The sequence below is a fragment of the Notamacropus eugenii genome, chromosome 1 (assembly GCF_028372415.1).
Source record: "Notamacropus eugenii isolate mMacEug1 chromosome 1, mMacEug1.pri_v2, whole genome shotgun sequence".
Classification (NCBI taxonomy): Eukaryota; Metazoa; Chordata; class Mammalia; order Diprotodontia; family Macropodidae; genus Notamacropus; species Notamacropus eugenii.
Genome location: NC_092872.1, coordinates 637782244 through 637804273, shown reverse-complemented (window position 1 = coordinate 637804273; position 22030 = coordinate 637782244). Strand labels below are relative to the sequence as shown.

At 37.2% G+C, this 22030-nt stretch overlaps 1 pseudogene; it reads right to left on the bottom strand.

Annotated features, from left to right (window-relative positions):
• The window catches only part of LOC140519371 (myc box-dependent-interacting protein 1 pseudogene), a 179308-nt pseudogene extending 168975 nt beyond the window's left edge, over nucleotides 1-10333 (bottom strand).
• Nucleotides 10334-22030: the final 11697 nt, after the last annotated feature.

Below are 22030 nucleotides of genomic sequence, written 5' to 3'. Positions count from 1 at the left end.
GTCACAATGAGCTTACTTTCTAATGGAAGAAACAGAAAGTACACATAAAATATATGCAGTAAAATTTAAAGCTAATGAATCCAAATGCCTACAAATACAAATGTAAGACAGTTTGAGAGGGAAGGACACTAGCAGTTGGGAGGATTGGAAAAAAAGATTTATGTAGAAGACAGCCCCTGATCTGTTTCTTTAAGTAAGAGAGAGGCTCTCCGAAGAGAAGAGGAGAGTGCATTCCAGGAAAATGAGTTGATCCCAGAGTTGAATGTGGGATGGACATAGGGATCATTTGCCTTTTGGAAAATGTAAAATTCTTCATGACCTCAAGCTTTTCTTTGACTCAAAGGCCATTCTTTTTTATGTCAATATCCTTGGGATGGTATTCTATTGCTTTGAGTCATGGTACAATACCAACTCTGAAAAGCTGAATTTTAAGATTACTCAAGTGGCAATGGAAATGCATATGGTGGGTATGAGTGGGTGGTAATCAAATACATATAAAAATTTAAAAAAGAGAAATATTGTAAAGTATTAGTGTCAAACTAAAATAGAAAGAAATCCCTGCACCCCCATTTTGATTTAGAAAATTATCCATTAACGTTATCTATGTTTTGTTAAATAAATATCTATTTATTTGGTTAAATATTTCCAAATCACATTTGAAACTGGTCAGGGTCATTTGGGAGTACAGTGTTCTGAGGCTCATGTTTTACACCTCTTGTGTAAAGGATGTTACCAAAAAAGGTAAAAGACAAAAAGAAAATGAGTTGGTCATATGACAAAGAGTGAGCAATAACTGATGGAATGTCTACGTGCTTCATTGAAATGGTCAGGATATGAGAACTTGAGGAAAGTCTTATCATAACGCGTGGATTCATATAGCAGAATTATAATAAGAAACTGATAAATATTGCACAAAATGGGTAGGCATGGATGGGTCATGATATATATTGCTGAAGAGAATATTCATATGTATAAGGTCACAGACCCCCCTCTTTCATGTATTTGAATATTTTTTGATGACACTTTTATGGTACTTTTCTTGAACAATGCTCATTTGTATGGTGTTGCAGTCTGTTTACTCCTGCCATAAACTTCTCCATTGTCTTGTCTTTTTTTTTTCAAATAAGCTTTATCACCCAAGTGTGTATTTTCCATTCATTAAGATAAAGAGTATATTTCTATACTTGTAGAAAGAGGAGTTTATGTGAGAGACAGCTAAGTGGTACAGTGGTTAGAAGGCTGGATCCTGGAAGGAGGAATTCTTGAGTGTCAGATACTTATTAACTGAGTGACCCTGGTTATCAGTTACTTTGGCCTGCTTTAGTTTCCTCATCTCTAGAGTGGGGATAATAATAGCACCTACCTCTCAAGGTGGTTGTGAGGATCAAATGATATAAAATCTGCAAAGTGCTTTGCAAAATTTAAAGCTCTATGTAAATTTTAACTATTATTTTTCACCATTATTCTCTCTCCCCTTTTATAACACTCCCAATCAAACCTTCATAATTTGACTTCCATCTTTTTCACAATACCAAAACTACTTTTATTGAGGCTATCAGTCACCTCCTTATTGCTAAATTCAATGGTCTTCTCCTAGCGCCCATTCTCCTTGACCTTTCTTTAGCATTTAAAGCCTGTATTTGACCAATTCACCCTTCTTGCTATTCTAATTGTAAAATGGCTTCTCTAATATGATTCCCATTTCGTTCTCCTAACTAGTTGGATTTCTCTTCCACAGTCCCTTTCTCTGATTCCTCTTCCTTCACTACCTACGTGTGAACATCCCCAAGTCTCTGTATTTCCTTTTATCTTTTCTATCTTCTCTCCCTCGGAGATCTCATAATCACTTCTGTGTGAAGAAATCACCAATCTAAATCTCTAACTTGACATCACCTCAGATCCTTAATTTCCTCTCTAGAAGCAATCCTTTCCTCATATTTATGCCTCTGTGATTTGCCTTGGAAATTAATTCATCACATGCCATCCTACAATTATTTGATGTTTCTTTGCCCCTTACTAAATGCCTTAAGGGCAGTACCTGTCCTATTTTTCATTTTCATATTTCTCATGTCTATCACAGTTGGATTGAATGTGAAGAACTGAGGCAGTGTGGGGGAGAAGAAAGCTTGCTGGATAGTCTAGGAGCCAGGACGTCTATATCAAGTCTCAATTTTTACTGTTGTATGACCTTGGGCCAGTCACTTAACCTCTATTTGCTTGCCTATAAAATTGGGATAAAAATACTTGTGCTACCTACATATTGGGTTGTGGTGAGGCTCAAATGAGATATTGCATCTCAAATGCTTTACAATTAAAAAGTACTACACAAATTTAAGCCATATTTTTGTTATCACTTGAGCATTTTTTAAAGCAAGTCTATGGATGAAGCAAATGGAATCCATGCTTATTAAATATGCAAATAACAAAAAGCTGTGAGAAATCTAATAAAACGGATGTCCAGATTATTTGGGGAGGTGCTCTCCCCAGTTCCTCATTCTCTGTTCCCACACCTACCCAATCAGTTGACAAATTTTGTTGTTTCTACATCCACAACATCTCATATCCAGTCCCTTCCTTTTTCCTTACATAGCTGCCACTTTCACTCAGACCCCATCAACTCTAGTCTAGATTATTGCAATGGCCTCTTCATTGGTCTCCCTGACTCATCTCTCCCTACTTCAGTCTGTCCAAGACACTGCTGCCAAAATAATTTTTGGTGAGTGAGTATCTGACTGTATTACACTCGGACTCAATTAACTTCAGAGGTTCCCATCACCTTGTGAATATAATACAAAATCTGCTATTTAGCTTTTCAAGCCCTTTCACAACTTTGCTCTGATCTATGCTTCCAGTTTTCTCCAGATATTCCCTCCTCTCTCCCACCCTAAGATCAAGTCAAATTATCCTTCTTTCTGTTCTTCACATAGGACATTTCATCTGTCATCTCCACGTCTTTGAACTAGTTGTCCTATGGCTAGAATGAATTTCTTCCTCACTTCCACCTTCTCAGATCTCTCTATCTCTTCAAGATATAGCTCAAACACCACCTTCTAAAAGCCTTTCCTTAACTTCTAATGCAAACTTACCTTATATTTAAATTATTTTGTACTCATTTGCATTTATTCTCATTATATTCATTCTGCATATGCTTATTACAGCATAAGCCTCTTGTAACTGGAGATTAGTTCATTTATTACATGTGTATTTATCCCCAGTACCTCAAGTAGTGCCCAGCATACAGTATATGTTTAATGAATGCTTAGTGATTAAGATTCCATGACATTATAATAAACTGTCATAATAATGGAGTTACAAGAGAGTGCAAGTTTTAGGTCAGAAGATCTGGGTTTGAATTCTCATTGCCTTTTAGTACTTGTGCTGCCTCTCTCTGCCTCAGGTTTCTCATCATAAATGAAAGAGCTGGCCTACACCAGAGGTGGCAAACTCCAAGTCTACTGACCTCAAACCACAAAGTTCTAAAGTACAGCCAAGAACTAAATTAAAATGTAATTGGGAAATGTATAACAAAATAAATAAAAATGCAACACAACACAGATAATGTTAATTTGTGGCTTTCTAAGTCAATATGTAGCCCACAGAGATCTGTTTCTATTTGAATTTGACACCATTGGCCTACCTGACTTGTAAGCACTAAATCTACTAAATCTGTATGTCAAAGTTCAAAAGATTAAATTTAATAGAATAAAAGTTCTGTACTTAGGCTCAATAAATCAATTGAGGAAAGTCTTATTTTAAAATAGCTAGGCAGTTCAGAGGAGAAAAACGGTGTACTCATAGTCAGGAAGACCAGAGTTCAAATTTTGCTTTGGATATTTGCTAGCTGTGACCCTGAATAAATCACAGCCTTTCTGAATCTCTGCTTCCTCATTTGTTAAAAAGTGATAGTGATAACATCTGCCTCCCAGGGTTGTTGAAATAATATACACCAGGCACTATGTAATCCTTAAAGTGCCACAGAAAATGCTAGCTATGATGATGAAGATAAAAAGTAAAAAAAAAAAAAAAAAAAAAAAAAATTCCTTAACAAACTTAACAGGAGCAAACAAGGTGATAAGACCACAAACGATAATGCAAATTCAAGACACATGAATGGAAACATAAAACATAGATACAGTCTTTAGTGTGGGTCAGACTATATCAGGGTTACCTTACTTTAATTTTGGATGCCACATTTTAAGATGGACATTAACAACCATAAGAATTTCTAATGTATATTAAAGAACAGTGAGGGTGTCTAAAAACCATTTAATTTTAAGAAGTTTTAAATTGGAGATCCTTAACCAGAAATACTCTTTTAAAATAACTGCAAAATAGCCAAGGGAGATAGGATTAGATTTAATTTACTTACTCACTCTGAATTTGACCTAGATCCAGAGAATGGGAAGATGTCAAAGCAGGTTTGTGTTCCACATAGTGGAGAATCTAACTATAGGTTGGATTGCTTTATGAAGTAATGAGTCTTAATCACTCAACATATACAAGCATAGCCTGGGTGACCTAGCTAGAAGAACTTTATTGTGGGGATTCCTGAACTGTGTGAAAAATGGGGTCAGGTTACTTCCTAATGTCTTTTACACCTGCAAGATTTGATGGTTCTAGGAGACCTTTCAGCACCAATTATTTCTACCACTCATTATTATCAATTGGTTACTTATGTTATCATTTTACTGCTTTGTGTGTGTTTGTCATATCTCTCCCAATGATAATATAAGCTTTCTTCTTTTCTTCTCTTATTTTTAAACAGAGGCTTTGTCTTAAACTTCTCCTGCTCTTCAGAGATGGTTCACCAGGGCAGGTCTTTCTGGTTGTTAGTTCCACACTGTCCACTGTTTCTTTGCCCCATGGAAATGCAGTCCAAGAACAGGTAACAGTTCGGGCTCAACGCACAAGCAGCAGGGGAATAACTGATTCCTGATGGGAGACTGAGGCGTAGTCTGGACTAGGTGCTTAACCAATATTTGAGTGTTCCCACTTCCTCATCCAATTTAGCAACATTTATTACGTTGCCTTGTGCAATACATTTTGCTTAACTGCCATGTTTAAATCAAGAATGCTACCTGTCATCTAGCTTTCACACTGGTGTTGATAATTCATGTTTATTACTGGTGGGATTTTGAGCAAATCACCTAACACCCCTGGACCTCAATTTCCTTATCTGTAAAATGAGAAGTTTGGGCTAGATAGACCCTGAGGCAAGGCTGTTCTGATAAATGTTTAATTATCACCTCTGGGGGTTGGAAGTGGGGAGGGGGGGGGGGCGGGCGGGAAGGAAGTGTGCCTGGCACACTTTTAAGTTTAATCTGCATTATTGACATTTTCCTTCACTTTCTTACAATCAGATTCTGATGTGTAGCAATTTTTAAGGTGTAAACACTCACAATTAAAATTTAACAACCAGCTCTAACAGGCTCCAGCACACTTCTGCTCTAAGGTCCTTTCTCCTAGGCCAATGATCTCATCAATTTGAATTGCAGAATTGGAAGGGAACCTTAGGATAAGGACCCATAATGAAGCATGCTACCCATTTCCTAACTTAGAGGTGATGAACTCAAGATGCAGAATGAGATATTTTTGGACAAGACCAATATTTTGCTTGACTATCCATTTTTGTTAAAAAGATTTGTTTTTCTTATTTTCCAGGAGGTGGGAGGGAGAGAAAATGCATGCATATTAATTGGGGAAAATTGTTCAAAAAAATTCTACATAGTCCAATCACTTCATTTTATAGGTAGAGAACCTAAAAACCACAGACGTAAAATGACTTATAGATGGCTACATAACTAGTTTGGGGCAAAGTCTGGACTAACACCCAGTTTGAGAATTATTAGGAAACCCATTGAACACTGTATCTACTACAGAAGTAGGGACAAATTAATTAGTTTAATGTTAACATTTGAAAAAACAGTCATTTCTCCATTTGACCCACAGCAGTCTGTAATGTCCCTGATATGCTTATCTTTTTAACTTTTTCTTTTCTATCCATCTGTTAAGTATTAAACTATGTCAATTCTTCCCCCACAACGATAGATCTACCCCCATCAAACCAGACTAAATAGAACTAAATTCAATTACTAGATTAAAACGTATTCCGCTTTACTGAAAAAAAATCCATATTTTTTTCTTTAAATCAAAAAGCATGCTTGAACAAGGTTATTACTTCACACTGAAGCTTCTGAGATAGACTGGGGTGGGACAGCAGAAAGAGATGACGCTCTCACTCATTCATATGGACTTTTATCTTTGCCTCCTTTTACATAAAGGATAATACAAATAGCTTTAGAAAGCTTACATTTCTCCCGTAAATACATAATTAGAGTTCAGTTTAATCATCTCCTTCAACTTTACTATGCCACAGTTGAAAGCTAAAACACAGATTTTAGAATTTAGAAGGAATAAATTTGAGATGCTACTATCACTAGCTTTCGCAAACAAATAAAAAGACCTCTCCATCCTCCTCCCCCTAAATAATGGTCCATTTGTGAGATATGTTCATGTTATGAGATAAATGAGGTAGACACAAAGAAGAAGAAGAACTGCATTATGTAGTATATACACTTGGAAAGTGTTTCACCTATTCTACTTCATTTGAAACTTTCAACAAGGATTCAGACATCCTTTCTGTTTTACAGAAGGCTCAAAGAGGGTAAGCATTTGGTGCAGGGTCCCACAGTTAGCATCAAAGGCAGGATTTAAATTCAGGTCTTTCTGAGAAGGAAACCAGCATATTCCCCACTCTATGTTTTCTCTTTACATAGAGATGTGCATTACCTAAGACAAATCTAGAGTGATGTCTATGCGGACTAGATAGCATGATTTAATGCCTTCTTTTTGGGTCTTACCTGCCTTAAGATCCTCTGTGGCCATCATGCCTTTGTTTTTAAAATCTCACTGTAAAAGAGTCATTTCTTTGACTTAAAGCATTGCCTTCTCCTAACTCTTCTTTAAAAATGCTAACAGTGTCCATCATGGACAAAATGCATTAAGCTATTACCATCCATTAAGAAAAATATTATGAGTTGATTTATTTTTTTTTTAGAGTCTATTGCAACTACTTTAAAAAAGGATTAGGATTGTTAATAGATTCAAATACATAAAAACAGAGCAGCTAAGAACAAAAATCCAACTAGAAACAGCTTAAAGGAGCAGGGAAAGAGACATTAATTACCAGATATTAGGTGTGGATTCATTAGTTATGATACTTAGACACTTATTTTCTTCTATACTTCTTAACACTGAAGGCCAAAAAAGAAGTACGTAGAGTTTTACAAATTTCAGTATTTGTAAAAGGATACAAATTCATCTGGGAAATCAGCTTATTTCTGGCATTGAGTTCTCAGAGAAATTCATTGCATGGAATGCTTATGTAAGAAAACAGAAAAGAAGCCTACAGTTTTGCAAGAGGCATCACAATATTTGTTTTCCATATTGCCTCCCCCTACAAAAATAACTGAGGACATCACATTCATAGATTCATTTCCTGGTTCTTTTACACTGTGACTGGACAGCCATAAGAAGGCACCGGTTGCCTAAATCAAGGAATAGTTCAGTGGAGGAGGAAAAAGGGGAACCAAAAGGGAGAGAACTAGGTGCCAAAGACATCCATTTACCTCACAATTTTTCCTAGAGCCAGGGGATCAGTGAAAAAGCCTGAAATGTGAGGAGTGAAGGGAGATCAACATTCACATCTTGCCTGTGCCATTTATTAACTATCATTTAATTTCTCTGAGTCCAAGTTTAATTATCAAGAGTGAAGATAATAATATCTGTAGCAACTACTTTGTGAGGATAAAATGATCTAATGTACCTAACACCACTACCATCACCTCCTTTTTTATTAGTTTGTTTGCTTCAGACCTGTCAGTTCATCAACACAGGGAAACTCTGTTGTGGAAATTACCTAGATTCCCGTGGATCAGCAACTTTTCTGCAAGTTAAAAAGTTGTCTTGAACAGGAGTTGTCAAAGCATGGTCCAAGGACCTGTAAGGGTCTCCCAAGACCCTTTTGTGCTATCTGTAAGGTCAAAACTATTTTCATAATAATACTAAACCACTTTAATTTTAATACAGTAAACACAGATAGCTATGATCACATAAATCAAAAAATTCTTGAAAGGTCTTCAACAATTTTTAAACAGTGTATTAGGAGGCAGCTAGGTGGTGCAGTGGATAGAGTACTAGCCCTGGAGTCAGGAGAATCAGAGCTCAAAGCCAGCCTCCAACAAGCTCTGTGACCCGAGGCAAGTTACTTACCTCTGACTGCCTAAAAAGGAAAAGAATAAAAGGGGTATATTAAGAGTCCTGAGGCCAAAAATTTTAGAGTCCTGGCTTAGATCACTGAGAAATTAATTACCCAGGGGGCAATAGCTAGCTTATATGAGTGGACCCAAACATATATATAAGACTGAAACCTAGACCACTGACTCCAAGGAAGTTTCTTCAACTACTACATCAAACTGCCTGTTCAAAGCCCTATAAAATGTTGATTATTCCTATTATTATGGCTTGGTATATTGAATGCTGAAACAGATTTTCCCCAGCAACTGCAGAGAAAGCTAGTCTTTCCATCTTAACATGGTCAAGTTACAAAACATTTTACACACATTGTCTCATATGCCCCTCTTTACAACCCTTAGGTATGTAGTACAAGTCCATTAGACTAGAAAAACCTTACTGCGACTGCCTTGGGGGAAAATTTTCTTTATGAAAAGGAGCACTTAGCAGGATTGAGTTTATCTTCATGGAGCTATTGGAACCTAGAATTCCAACAATGAGAAATGGTTAAAGAGACTGTCTTACTCCAGAGCCTGAAACACAGGATGACACAGCATCTCAGAAAAACAATGTGGTGTAATGGAAAAAACAATAATCAGATCCATTTCAGAGACAAGGAAACTGAGGCTCATGGTGGTCAAAAGACCTCCTTAAATTCACACAGCTTATCACTGAATGACAGAGAGAGAGTGAACCCAGATCACTTCTGATTTCCAATCTCCATAGGCATAAGCTTGAGTATGCCTGGGGCCATCCACATCCTTTGTGCACATGTCACTCAGATCACTCCTCTTGACCATGCCAACATTTATCATTTAGAGTATAGAGGGAATCCCTTTTTCCATTTATTTGTTAGGAATGCTGAGGAACCCATATGTCTTCTCAGATCTCATGAGACTTCCCCCTTTCCCCTTCAACCATAAGTGGCCCCCTGGATTTCTGAACTGTCTGCCTTGCCATGGTTATCAGAACCTTGAGAAGGGAACAATTTAAAAACCAAACAATGTGGTCACTCAGCTTGGTCACCAGGATGCCTTACTTTGAGAAGGGGGCTGTTTCAGATTAGTGGTGCACTGGATCTGATCAATACTAACCAAGTGGAACGAATGATCAAAGCAACATTTACAACTGCATGAGCTCCCAATGATTGATCTGGATGACATAATAATGATAACCAATGAGGTGAGGCATGTGGTGTTCCCCTCCAGGTAACAGGAGGGGGCTGGGAGACAGGACACTTTTTTATATGCTTGGGGGAAAGGAGGTAGTTGGATGAAGACTGAGACAGGGACAAGGGCAGAAGAAGGGATGGAGAACCCAACCTTGCAGCTATTTGATATAGAAAAAAAATGGGTCAATCATGGGCCATTCTTTTCAAACTTATTACAATCAAGCTTTTCTTTGTAAATAAAGATGCGCAAGGAAAGTACTATGTCTTGTTAATCTAATTGCTTGAAATCTTCCTAATAAGATGTTTTGAAACATACAACATACAAAACAAAGGCTCATAGGGAGATCTCAGAGGACAAGGGATCCCTTCAGGAGAGCAAATCTTTTCAAATAACTGAAGTCATACGACTTTAAACCACCAATTTTTAACCACTTTAGATGATGATCTTTCTAAAACTGTTTCGTGCTTCTCAGACTTTTTAAGCAGAGTATACTAAATATATCAACCTTTTAAAAAAGAGAGGGATCGCAAACTAAAGAATGGGGCGCTATCCTTGGAACCAGGAGATCCTGGGTTCTCACCCATCTCTGACTCTTCTTAATTTTGTGACACAGGGTAAGTCACTTAATTTCATGGAACTGTAAGAAATCTTTCCAAGACTTGAAATTATAGGCAGGTTGCAATTTACTTCAGTGAAAGGAATTCCCACACTGAGGAAATCACAATTCTTGTCAAAATGACATTTTAAAAAATTGATTGAGGATCATCATTAGGAACGTAAATAAAAATGCAGTAGGTAAACTCAACTGCTACCTCCTCCAGGATGCCTTTGCTGATTTGCCCAGCAGTTCGTACTCCTGTCTGAATCATTGTGCGTTTATTGTCTGCGTTTATCTACTTAATCTGTAAACATGTATTTCCCCAGCTTCGTTCCAGCTCCTTGAGAGCTGGAGCTGTCTGATTCTGTACTTTTATCTTCACAACCTAGCACAGTGCTTGCCACATAGTCGATACTCAATAAAGATTTCTTGATTGATTGATTTGACCTGTTGAAATGTATGAGACTATTTGTCCCTATAAATGACCCAGACTTCTCCACCTTTTGTTTCTCCTTACCTTGCTGTTGTCAATGTATCTGCTTAAAGCACCTGTCTCTTCTTTAAAATCTTATTTCTAATTCACTGTGGCCTTGGAAATGAGATAACTGAACTTGTTCGAACTATCCATAAAATAGGAATAAACACAGAGTATGATTTTACAAATGGGGGCTTCATAATTAATAAAGTGCTGGGGCTCCAGTAAATGGGCTGTGACAACTAAAAGAGGAAGTGTGTGTCTGTTCATCCTTCGTTGTCAAAAAAGACCATGCCATCAGAGAAATAATGACATGACTTGCACTTGACTTTGTTTTGAGTCAGGGAGGGTTGTACAGGTCACCAGCCTCACTTCTCCTGCAGAGCCATCTGAATCGAGTGACCAGACATTCATCAGGATGACTGGAGATGACCCAGGATGAGGCAATTGGGGTTAAGTGACTTGTCCAAGGTCACACAGCTAGTGAGTGTCAAGTGTCTGAGGTGAGATTTGAACTCAGGTCCTCCTGATTCCTGCACTGGTGGTCTATCCACTGCACCACCTAGCTGCCCCAGAAGAGGAAGTATGGTTTAGTAAAGGAAAAGCAACTGGGCTTGGATTTAGGATATCTGGGTTCAAATCCCACCTTAGGTATTTATTAATTATTCAATCAATAGTAAGTCAGAATCTCAGTTTCCTCATCTGTAAAAAAATCTGTGGGGTGTGCTGGTAAATGTTTAATGGCTATCAGGTTCTCTCTCTCTCTCTCTGTCTCTCTCTCTCTCTCAACCTCCCTCAAAAATGTACACACAGACTTAACTTTAATTAATTTTAATCTACATTATCTATACTTTCTTAAATTTAGACAATCAACAAAACAATAAATCAAACCCTGGTTTGTAGCATTGTAAATTTCTGAGATCTAAATATTCACACTGAAAGTTTAACAATCATCTAGGCAAGCTAGTTAGAGCTGGCTCCAGCACATTTCTACTACCATTTTCCTGGTGTGGTAGAAAAGTCACTAGATTTAGAGATAGTCCTGAGTTCAAATCCTAGTTCTGCCCCTCATTTTCTGAGTTTTAAGCCTCTCATTTTACTTGATCAAGTAATTTCAATTCTCTGGGCTTCAGTTTTCTGATCTGCAAAAATGAGACCAGAAATCCTCTAAAGGTTCTGTCCAACTATGACCCACCTTACAGCATTATGAAGAAAGCACAATGAAACCTTAAGGCATTATCTGAGTGTGAATTGTTACTGTTGCTGATCAGAAGCATTTTTTTTAGACCTATGGGTTCTTGGATGTATTTGCATAACTGAGATGACCAAATTCAGCATGCATGATTGAAGTATTGCTGCATTAGTATCATTTGCTTCCTAGAAGGATGATCATGAATATCATGACACTGAGGTTCAGTTTCTCAGATCAAAGCCCAGAGATGCTTTGGTTAACAGGTAACTAAGTGTACAGTGTGGGAGATTATAATAGGAAAAGATAATATCTGTCTCCTGAAAAAAAAGTGCTATCTTACCAGCACTTTTTTATCTACAACTTTCAAGGCTATAATTGTGCAGGTGAGCATGTGTTACTGTGTTTTTTGCTTATTCAATAAAGTAGGAAATGTTTTGCCAGAAACGTATAAATATGAAAGAAGTACCTTCCTTAGAATATGGCTATGTTTTGGAAGGATGATGAAAATGGCATATATACATACATATATGTATTGTATATATACACATGTATGTGCATATGATATACATCTGTGTACCTGGCATGTGTATATACATGTACATTCATATGCATACACAGATGCATGTGTCAATGTATTGCATAATGCATTATGTATATGTATGCATATACATATATGTTTTGTGTGTAAGTACATGTGGATGTGGGTGTGTATATAGACACACGTATATGTGACTTTGTGTGCTTGTACAAAGCTATACAATTGAAGTTGGCATGGAAGATGTTAAAATTTTTAAAACCTAAGTAATCCACTCTCAAATAAATTCCTGTCTTAACCTGCCTTATTGTGACCTGGAGGAGACCCTTGGTTCTCCAAAGGCACACCAGTAAAGCATAAGGACTAGTAGCTTCTACAAAATGGGAAAAGCTTTGAATATGGATGTGTCTATTATTTAAAGATAGTGTACCCTGGATTTTGAGTCAAGAAGACCTAAGTTCAAATCCCACCTAAGACATTTAGAAGTTTCTGCAACCCAGGTAAATCACTTAATCTTGCTCAGTTCCAATTTCTTCATCTCTAAGATAATAAGAGCACCTATCAGACAAAGTTGGTGTGAGGATAAAAAGAGATACTATATGTAAAGCACTTTGCAAACCTTAAAGTCTTAAAAAGCATTAGTTCTTATTATCTCATTCTTCTTATCCTTTTTCCACAAAGGGATTAAGATAGATTCAGTCCTAAGATGCTATTATTTTTTAAGACTCAATGTCTTAAGTATAAACTTACGTATAAACTGATAGATAAAACAATTACTTTAAATAATTGGATAAAAACATTGGAATATAAGGAAAGTATAAATATTGACTCATGGAAAACATCCACAGTACTCTTCCAGGAAAAGATAAGATGTCAAGGATGATATATACCTTATCCTAGTTCAACATTATTTTGATCTTCATGCACAGATCTCTATGCTTTGAAGATATTTTATTAGCTTGGAGATTATGAATATTTGGGATGGTGATATCTATTTTGAAAATTGTTCTTAAGAGTTTTTAATAAGTCAGTGATTAGTCAGGGAAATTATGGGCAACAGTTCTCTTGGTCTAATTTCAATACATTTTATTGGTTGAGTTGTCCAAAAGAAGTACTGTGATTTTATTGCTAGGGAGCTAACCTTGAAGATAGGAAAACCTGAATTCAGTCCTGTCTCTGACACATTCTGGCTATGTGTCACTGGACAAGGGCCTTGACCTCCCAGGGCTCAAAACTACTCTTCAAAAGAAGGTACTAAGCTTTATTGGTAGAAGTTTCTCACCAGGAGCTTCCTACAACAAAGTCTGGTCACTATATCTGATGTGTTTGGAGGTCTCTATTTTTAATAAGAATATTTCTTATGTCAGCTCAAAAAAGATCAGTTATTCTGATGTCTAGTTTTAGCCACCAGATTGGATCTTGTTAGATATTCAAAAGGTGCTTAACATCTACAAACTGCAGTTCTTGTTTAATCTCTATATGGATTACTAAATCCAGGCTTCTTAAAGATAACCCTTCTGTTGGCAAATACCCCCTCCTAAATTACCTCCATCAACTCCTCACAGTCATTTGTTTGATACTTCTTTACTGACATTTGTGATTGAGTTTATAGAGGTATTACCCTTGGAGGGTCTTTTGATTCCACTTTTGTATCTTCATCATTTCATGTCGATCCATCTGGAATTGAGCAACTTTTGGTGACATCTGGCAAATCCAAAGGTAATTGCCTATTGTTGATCTGTTAGTCATTCGTGTTATCGTCACCACCACCACCACCTCCACCACCACCACCACCAGGAAGTTGGTCACAAAGTTATATATTTTATTAAATTTGTGCTCTAAGCAACCTAAGATTATCTACTAAGATATGAATAGCTTACAGTATGTCTAGGTGGGGGAGGGGATAGCTCCCATACGAAATAAATAATAGCCCTTTTGAGCATTGAAGTAATGAATCCATATTGCCTTCAATTTAGCAAGCACTTGGCAGGCACCAATTTTCTGCAAGGCATTCTGCAAGGTTCTGGATTTACAAAGATAAAACAAAAATCAGTCCCTTCCCTCAATGAACTCTCACTCAAGGGGTGGAAAAAACACTATATGTGCACAAATAAGCTAATACAAGATAATTCAAGTGCAACTAGGAGAAAACTCCTAGAAATTAAGTCAACAAGCTGTTACTGTCTATTATGTATAGGGTCCTATACTAAGTACTGGGGATAAACAAAGGAAGTCAAAACAATCCCTGTTCTCAAGAAACTTACTGTCTAATGGAATAGCCTTAGAAGAAATAAACTCCAAGCAACAAATGTTTCCCTCTCCATCAATCCTGCTGCATAGTTACTTGTATTGCATTTCTACTTGTGAGCTACAAGGTAATCCTCCTGCTGAGTCCCACTAGCAAGCAAGAGCTGCAATGCAATGCGAATGACTGGCTATATGAAGGACTTACTGAACAAAAATCATTATCATTAAAAAATAAAACTCTTCAATAATATGTGATTTCTTTTCTTTTAAAAAATTTTAAATTAATTTATTTTTAGTCTTCAACAGACACTTCTACAAGATTTTGAGTTCCAAATTTTCTCCCCATCTCTCCACTCTGCCCACTTCAAGACAGTGCGCATTCTGATTACCACTTTCCCCAATCTGCCCTCCCTTCTATCACATCCCTCCATTCTCTTATCCCCATCCCCTTTATTTTCTTGTAGGGCAAGATAGATTTCTATACTCTATTGCCTGCATATCTTATTTCCCAGTTGCATTTAAAATAATATTTAACATTCATTTTTAAAACTTTGAGCACCAACTTTTCTCCCTTCTCTCCCCACCCATCCCCACTGAGAAGGCAAACAATTCAATATAGGTTATACATGAGTAGTTATGCAAAGCACTTTCATAACAGTCATATTGTGAAAGATTAAGTATATTTCCTTCCATTCTATCCTGCCCCCCAGTTATTCTGTTCTCTCTTTTGACCCTCTCCCTTCCCAAAAGTGTTTACTTCTAATTACCCCCTCCTCCCATTTGTCCTTCCTTCTATGATCCCCCAACCCCAACCCACTTATCCCCTTTCCCTCTACTTCTCTGTAGTGTAAGATAGATTTTCCTACCAAAAATCTATCTGAGTGTGTATGCTATTCCCTCCTTAAGCCAAATGTGATGAGAATAAGGTTCACTCTTTTCCTCTCACCTCCCACCTCTTCCCATCCATTGAAAAAGTTTTTTCTTGCCTCTTTTATGTGTGATAATTTGCCCCATTCTATTTCTCCCTTACTCTTCCCAATGTATTCCTCTCTCACCCCTTAATTTTATTTTTTAGATATCATCCCTTCCTATTCAACTCACTCTGTGCCTCTGTCTATATGTATATAATCCCTCCAACTACTCTCATACTGAACAAAGTCTCAAGAGTTACAAATATTATCTTTCCATGTAGGAATGTAAGCAGTTCAACTTTAGTAAGTCCCTTATGATTTCTCTTTCCTGTTTACCTTTCATGTTGCTCTTAATTCTTGGGTTTGAAAGTCAGATTTTCTATTCAGCTCTGGTCATTTCAACAAGAATGTTTGAAACTCCTCTATTCCATTGAGTGACCATTTTTCCCCTGAAGTATTATGCTCAGTTTTGCTGGGTAGATGATTCTTGGTTTTAATCCTAGTTCCTTTGACTTCTGAAATTGTCATATTGCACACCCTTCAATCCCTTAATGTAGAAGCTGCTAGATCTTGTGTTATCCTGATTGTATTTCAACAATATTAGAATTGGTTCTTTCTGACTGCTTACAATATTTGCTCCTTGATCTGGGAGCTCTGGAATTTGACTACAATATTTCTGGAAATTTTGGGGATCTCTTTTAGGAGGTGATCAATGGATTCTTTCAATATCTATTTTACCCTCTGATTCTAGAGTATCAGGGCAATTTTCCTTGATAATTTCTTGATAGATGATATCTGGGCTCTTTTTTCTAATCATGACTTTCAAGTAGTCCCATAATTTTTCAATTGTCTCTCTTGGATCTGTTTTCTAGGTCAGTTGTTTTTCCAATGAGATATTTCACATTGTCTTCTATTTTTTCATTCCTTTGGTTTTGTTTTATAATTTCTTGATTTTTCACGGTCATTAGCTTCTATCTGCTCCATTCTAATCTTTAAGGAATTATTTTCTTCAGTGAGCTTTTGGACCTCCTGTCCCATCTGGCCAATTCTTATTTTTAGAGGATTTTTCTCTTCATTGACTTTTTGGATCTTTTTTGCCATTTGAGTTAGTCTATTTTTTAAAGTGTTATTTTTTTCAGCATTTTTAGGTCTCCTTTAGCAAGCAGTCAACTTGTTTTTTATGATTTTCTTGCATCATTCTTATTTCTCTTCCCACTTTTTACTCTACTTCTCTTACTTGATTTTCAAAATTCTTTTTGAGTTATTCCATGACCTGAGACCAATTCATATTTTTCATGGAGGTTTTGGATGTGGGAGCTTTCACTTTGTTGTATTCTGTTTGCATACTGTTGTCTTCCTTGTCACCAAAGTAAGATTCTATAGTCTGATTCTTTTTCCAACTTTTGCTCATTTTCTCAGCTATTTACTTGACTTTTGAGCTCTTTGTCAAGGTAGTTCTCTGCTTCCAATGGGGGTGAGGGGTGTACTGTCAGCCGCTCGATCTTCCCACAATTTGTGGGTCTAGAGCTCCAGAAACAATTGCTGCTGCTGCTGCTGCTGCTCCTGCCCCTGCTGTGACTGCTGCAGGCTCCTCTGCCCCTTCTGCCACCATGGGACTGGGGCCAGACCACTCTACTCTCTCACACAAGTACCACAGTTTTTTCCACTGACCTTCTAATTTGTCCTTGGCATTTTGGGGTCATGAAGTCTGAAAACCAACACAGGTGCCCAAGATTCAGTCCCCCCAAAGGCTTGCTCAGGTCCTGTTTGTGCCAGTGTGGCCCACACTGCACTGCGCTCTGTGCTCAGCACAGCATGATTGACACTTTCCAGCAACCTCCAGGCTGTCTTAGGCTAGAGATTTGCTTCACTCCATCATTCTGTGGGTTCTGCAGCTCCAGAATTTGTTTAGAGTTATTTTTTACAGGTATTTTGCTGGGTTTGAGGGGAGTGAGTTAGCAAGTCCATGCTGTTACTCCACCTTAATAATATGTAATTTCTTCAGTGTGAGTAGGATTATCTATCTAGACCTCAGAGAATCTTTAGAAGCCAGTTGATTTAACTTCCTCATTTCAAAAATGGAAAAACTTAAGGCCAGAGGAGGTTGTGATTTTCGCTACATCACACAGGCAGATATCAGAGGAAATATTTGAATCCACTTCATCTGATTGCAAAACTAGTGCTCTTTTACTGTTTCCACTGATACAGATGGCAATCCTTCTAATATTAAATAGCTGTAGATAATTGCTAGGGCTGCAAAAACAAAAACAATTTTTTTTCTCACTGATTAATGTAGTGATGAACCTTTCCAAACTTAACTGGTGTGGTCCTTTCATGATATGTAGTATATATATGTATATATATATATGTATATATATATATATATATATATATACACACACACATATATATATACATATATATATAATGTGTGTGTGCATGTGTGCATGCATGTGTGTGTGTATGCAAGTGTGTATACATGTATATGTATGTATGTATATATATTATATTCATGTGTCTGTGTGTATATGTGTGTAGTATATGCCATTCTCCAAAGAAACATGAAGGTTAACTGACTAAACTTCTCTGACCCTCAGTTCCTTCATCTGTAAAATTGAGCATCTTCGTATTTGTCCTTCCTGTTTCACAGAATTGCAGAGGAAAAAAAACTATATAAACTGTTCAGTATGACATAAATGTGAGCTATTTATTATTATTATTTTATGAATCAAGTCAAAAAATGATTAGCAGTGACATCCATTAAGCATTAAGCACCAAGAGGCATTAAGCTTTTCTCCCTGAATGCTCTTAAACTCTTTGAGGGTGTCTGTCCCATCCATCCACACGTGTGCCCTCCCTGCAATTCTCTGAATGTTAAGCTCAATTAACTTTAATACCTTAAACATTTAAATAGTTAACAGCACAGCAGACCTTCTCTTCTCCCTCCCCCAAATTGCAAATATGTCTGAAGTTGTCAGCTCAAGATGGAAAAAATATCTCTAATTGATTCCAGACAATACATAGAGATTGGAACTGGGTGAGACTCAGGATAATTCGCTGAAAGCCTGAGGGAGATTGCTTCAAGCCTGCCATCTTTGCAGACCATAGTCCCACTGGAAAATGAAGCTCCCTGTCCAATTATGAGGCTTCATCTTTCCTAGGATAGCCTGGAATCAGTAGCCTGGGATGTTCCCAAGCAAACCATATTTTTGCTCAGGCTTTAAGAGACTGAAAAATGAATCTTTGGGTCTGAGGACTTTGAACTGAGGTGAGGCAAACCCAAGCTTTCTTGATTTATCAGTCTACAAACTTCAATCTTTCTTGCTATTGGTATGCTAAGAGAATGTAAAGGATGCTAAATATGCCCCTGTGCTCCAGTCACTAAACTATGAGGGGCTGAGGGTAGGGGAAGGATCATCATTGTGAGTTAGCACTGATAAATAGAAGAGGAAACACCTGTGTGTAACTGCTTCCCAGATGACTGTGGAATCTTGCAAATGGTGGGGAAGGGAACCTAATGAAACTCAACTGGCCCAAGTACAAAAGAACTAAAAGCTTCTTTTGTTCTGTTTGTATGAATTTCCAAGGCACTGGTGAGCAGAAGAACTCACTTGCTTTTGAGATACTAGAAACAACATAGAAGCAGCAGGTGTTTTGAATATTTGGACTCAGAAAGAACTGAGTAAAAAATCCCTTCCCTGAAAATTACTAGGCATGTGACAATGGTTAAGTCACCTAATACCTCTGAACCTCATGCAATAATCTAAAGTCATAAATTATAAATGGTTACAAGTGAAGTCACAATTATTGATGCAAATGATGGCCTACAGAGGCAATAACATTTTTGCAACTCCATTCATACATTTGTACATAGGAAGTACTAAAATAGGATTTGAATACAGGGCCTCTCATTCCAAATACAGAGTTCATTAGACTATACTGTGCTGCCTCAGTAAATGTTTCTTAATTGAACTGAGTTACTAAGAGACAAACACATACACACACAAATTATTGTTAAAGGTTTCATTTTAATACTCACACATGTTAAGCTGGCACAGAAGAAGTTAGCCTTAATATTTTTAAAATCAATCTAGTCATGACTTTTAGCTACATCCATTAAGTTAAAGGAATGATACTGCAAGTAAAGATAGATAATTTATTAAGTACTTGTTATGGATCAGGCATTCTATTCAGCACTGGAATTACAAATACAATCAAATAAAATAATCTCTACCCTCAGGGAGCTTACATTTTAATAGTAATGGGGAATAAGAACATATAGGCAAGCCGTAAAGGTCAGGAAGAGTTGCTTCAGGTGAGGAGTAGGGAAAGAGATTCCAAGGCACTAAGTGAGATGAAACATGACTGGCATTCTTGTTGAAATGGTAGTGCCCAGGAGGGACTCACCAAAAAAGAATGTAGGCTAGCTCTTTGGAAATGTCATAGATTTTAATACTTTGGATGAAAAAATTTGGTATTTTTAAAAGCAGATTATAGAGCATTGTGTGTAAAAGGTTCATGAATGATCGTTCAAGCCCACTTTCTCATTTTAGGGATAAAGTAACAAAGGTCCAGGACAGCAAAAAAAGAAATTATTTCACACTTGCCCAGTGGCAGACTCAGCACTAGAAAAATGTCAGGTATATTTAACTCCTAATTCAGGGCTCTTTCCATAGCACCATTCTGATATCCTCCCATATTAGTATTAGGGAAAATGAGACATACATTCCTAGGAAATTTAATGATAGATATCTAGCAGTAGAGTTTGTTTTCAAAGATGCCTGTGGAAGTGTTAGTTTCTCTCTCCCAAGATTGCTTTTTGATTACTTCAGGGTAGCCTGGGCTTCTTTCAGTTGACTTATCCTCCATCATCCACTTGGCCTCTTGCCCCTTTGGGGCTCAAAGTCAAAGCCTTCCTTTGCCTCTGTAGCTAGAAATTGTCCAAGTCCTATTTTCAGCCAGTTGCCTCTTACATCATCAACAATTCCTCGAACTGGTCTTGGAATTGACATCAAGGTAAGCCTTTGGGAGAGATCAGATTTTGTAGCAGTGGAAACTTCAGGCCACTTCTGTTGCTGTTTTTGTGGGCATTCTATCCAAAAGTAGGAGAATAGAAGTGGTGATGGTGGTGGTGGTGGTGAGTAGTACCTCTGTGCCATAGAAGAGTCAGACTCTGGATCTCCTCCAGGCCCTAAGACAACCACTCAGATCTTCCAGCAAAGGACAAACATCTCTGCTTTTCCTTCTGCATCCATCAGCACTCTTAATCAGGCTTGGACTAGTGACCCAAATACAGTACACAGTCAGAAAATCAAGCCCTGCTCCTTCAGCCAAAGTCATTTCCTTCCACTGAATTTTCTATCATCTTGATGAGATTTTATCTCCATGAATCTCATTCATGTAGTCTTCCAGAATTCAAGACTCCTACCTACTTTGAACATTAGGGACATTGTCTTATCAGTCTTTATATTTTTCCTTGCCAAATGAAGATACATGGAAGCCAAAGGTAACACTGCTTTTAGAATATGAACACAATTGTAAAAATCTTATTAAGAATAATGGTGAGTAGTATTGCCTAATAAAACTATAAGAAGCAGCTGTCAGAAAATCAAGATATAAAAATTTTGATGAGACAGCCAACTAAGTCAAATTGTCCCATGGACATTTAAGAATGAAACTAGATTGATGAGGATAAAGTGATTGTAGTTTCTTATTAGTCAGGGAGTTAACGGGAAGTAATTTTGCCCTGCCAGAAAAGGGGATCATGGGAGGTGGGCTCTACTAACCCTGAGAACTTTGGAGTTCCTTGAAGAGGAGAGTAGCCCAGGGTGCAGGTGTCCAATAACAACAAGCCAATTGCAAGTGAAGGACGGTGCTACTCTAAACTGAATAAAATCATGAGTAACTGAAACCTTGTCTGACTTATTGAAATGATTAAGGTGTGTGATCTTCCTGAGCAAAATTTATTGTTTGTCTGATGTGCCTGCCATAACGTTACTGGGACATGGTGAGTTTAATCCATTCTCCACTTTCTTCCTTTCTTCCCTTGTGGTGCCTAGCATTTCTTATCCTCCAGAATTTCTGGAGTGCTTTCTGCCTTTTTTTGCTAACTTTACTTTTATACTGGATTCTGTTTCATGATTAAGATAAGTTGATTTTTTTTTTTTTTGCATTCTAAGCTAGCATTTGCTCCAAAGCAATGGGCAACTGTAGGGAAGGACTTGGGAAGCCCTGAAAAGAATTGCCCTAGAATTAACCACAAGCATATATTAAGCTCTTTCTGTTGACATAAAGAGGGACTTCTATATGAAAAATAAGATTTTTAAATGTTTCAATAATAATTTATTTTCTCTATTTGTGGCATTTGAATTTTCATGTCATAGTCCCTGTTATGTTTTATGAGGAAGTATAAATAGGACCAAGGAAACCTAGAAGAGGTCCATGTTGGTGTTTTAGTCTCAAGGGGTCAGTTCTCTAGACATCTGAAAGACAGGAAATATCAAGTGCTTGGGAAAAAGAATGAACTTTCTATAAAAAAGAACTATTAATTCATATACTTATTTGCCAGCTCTACAAAAATGTTATAAGAATAACCTACATCCTTAGTA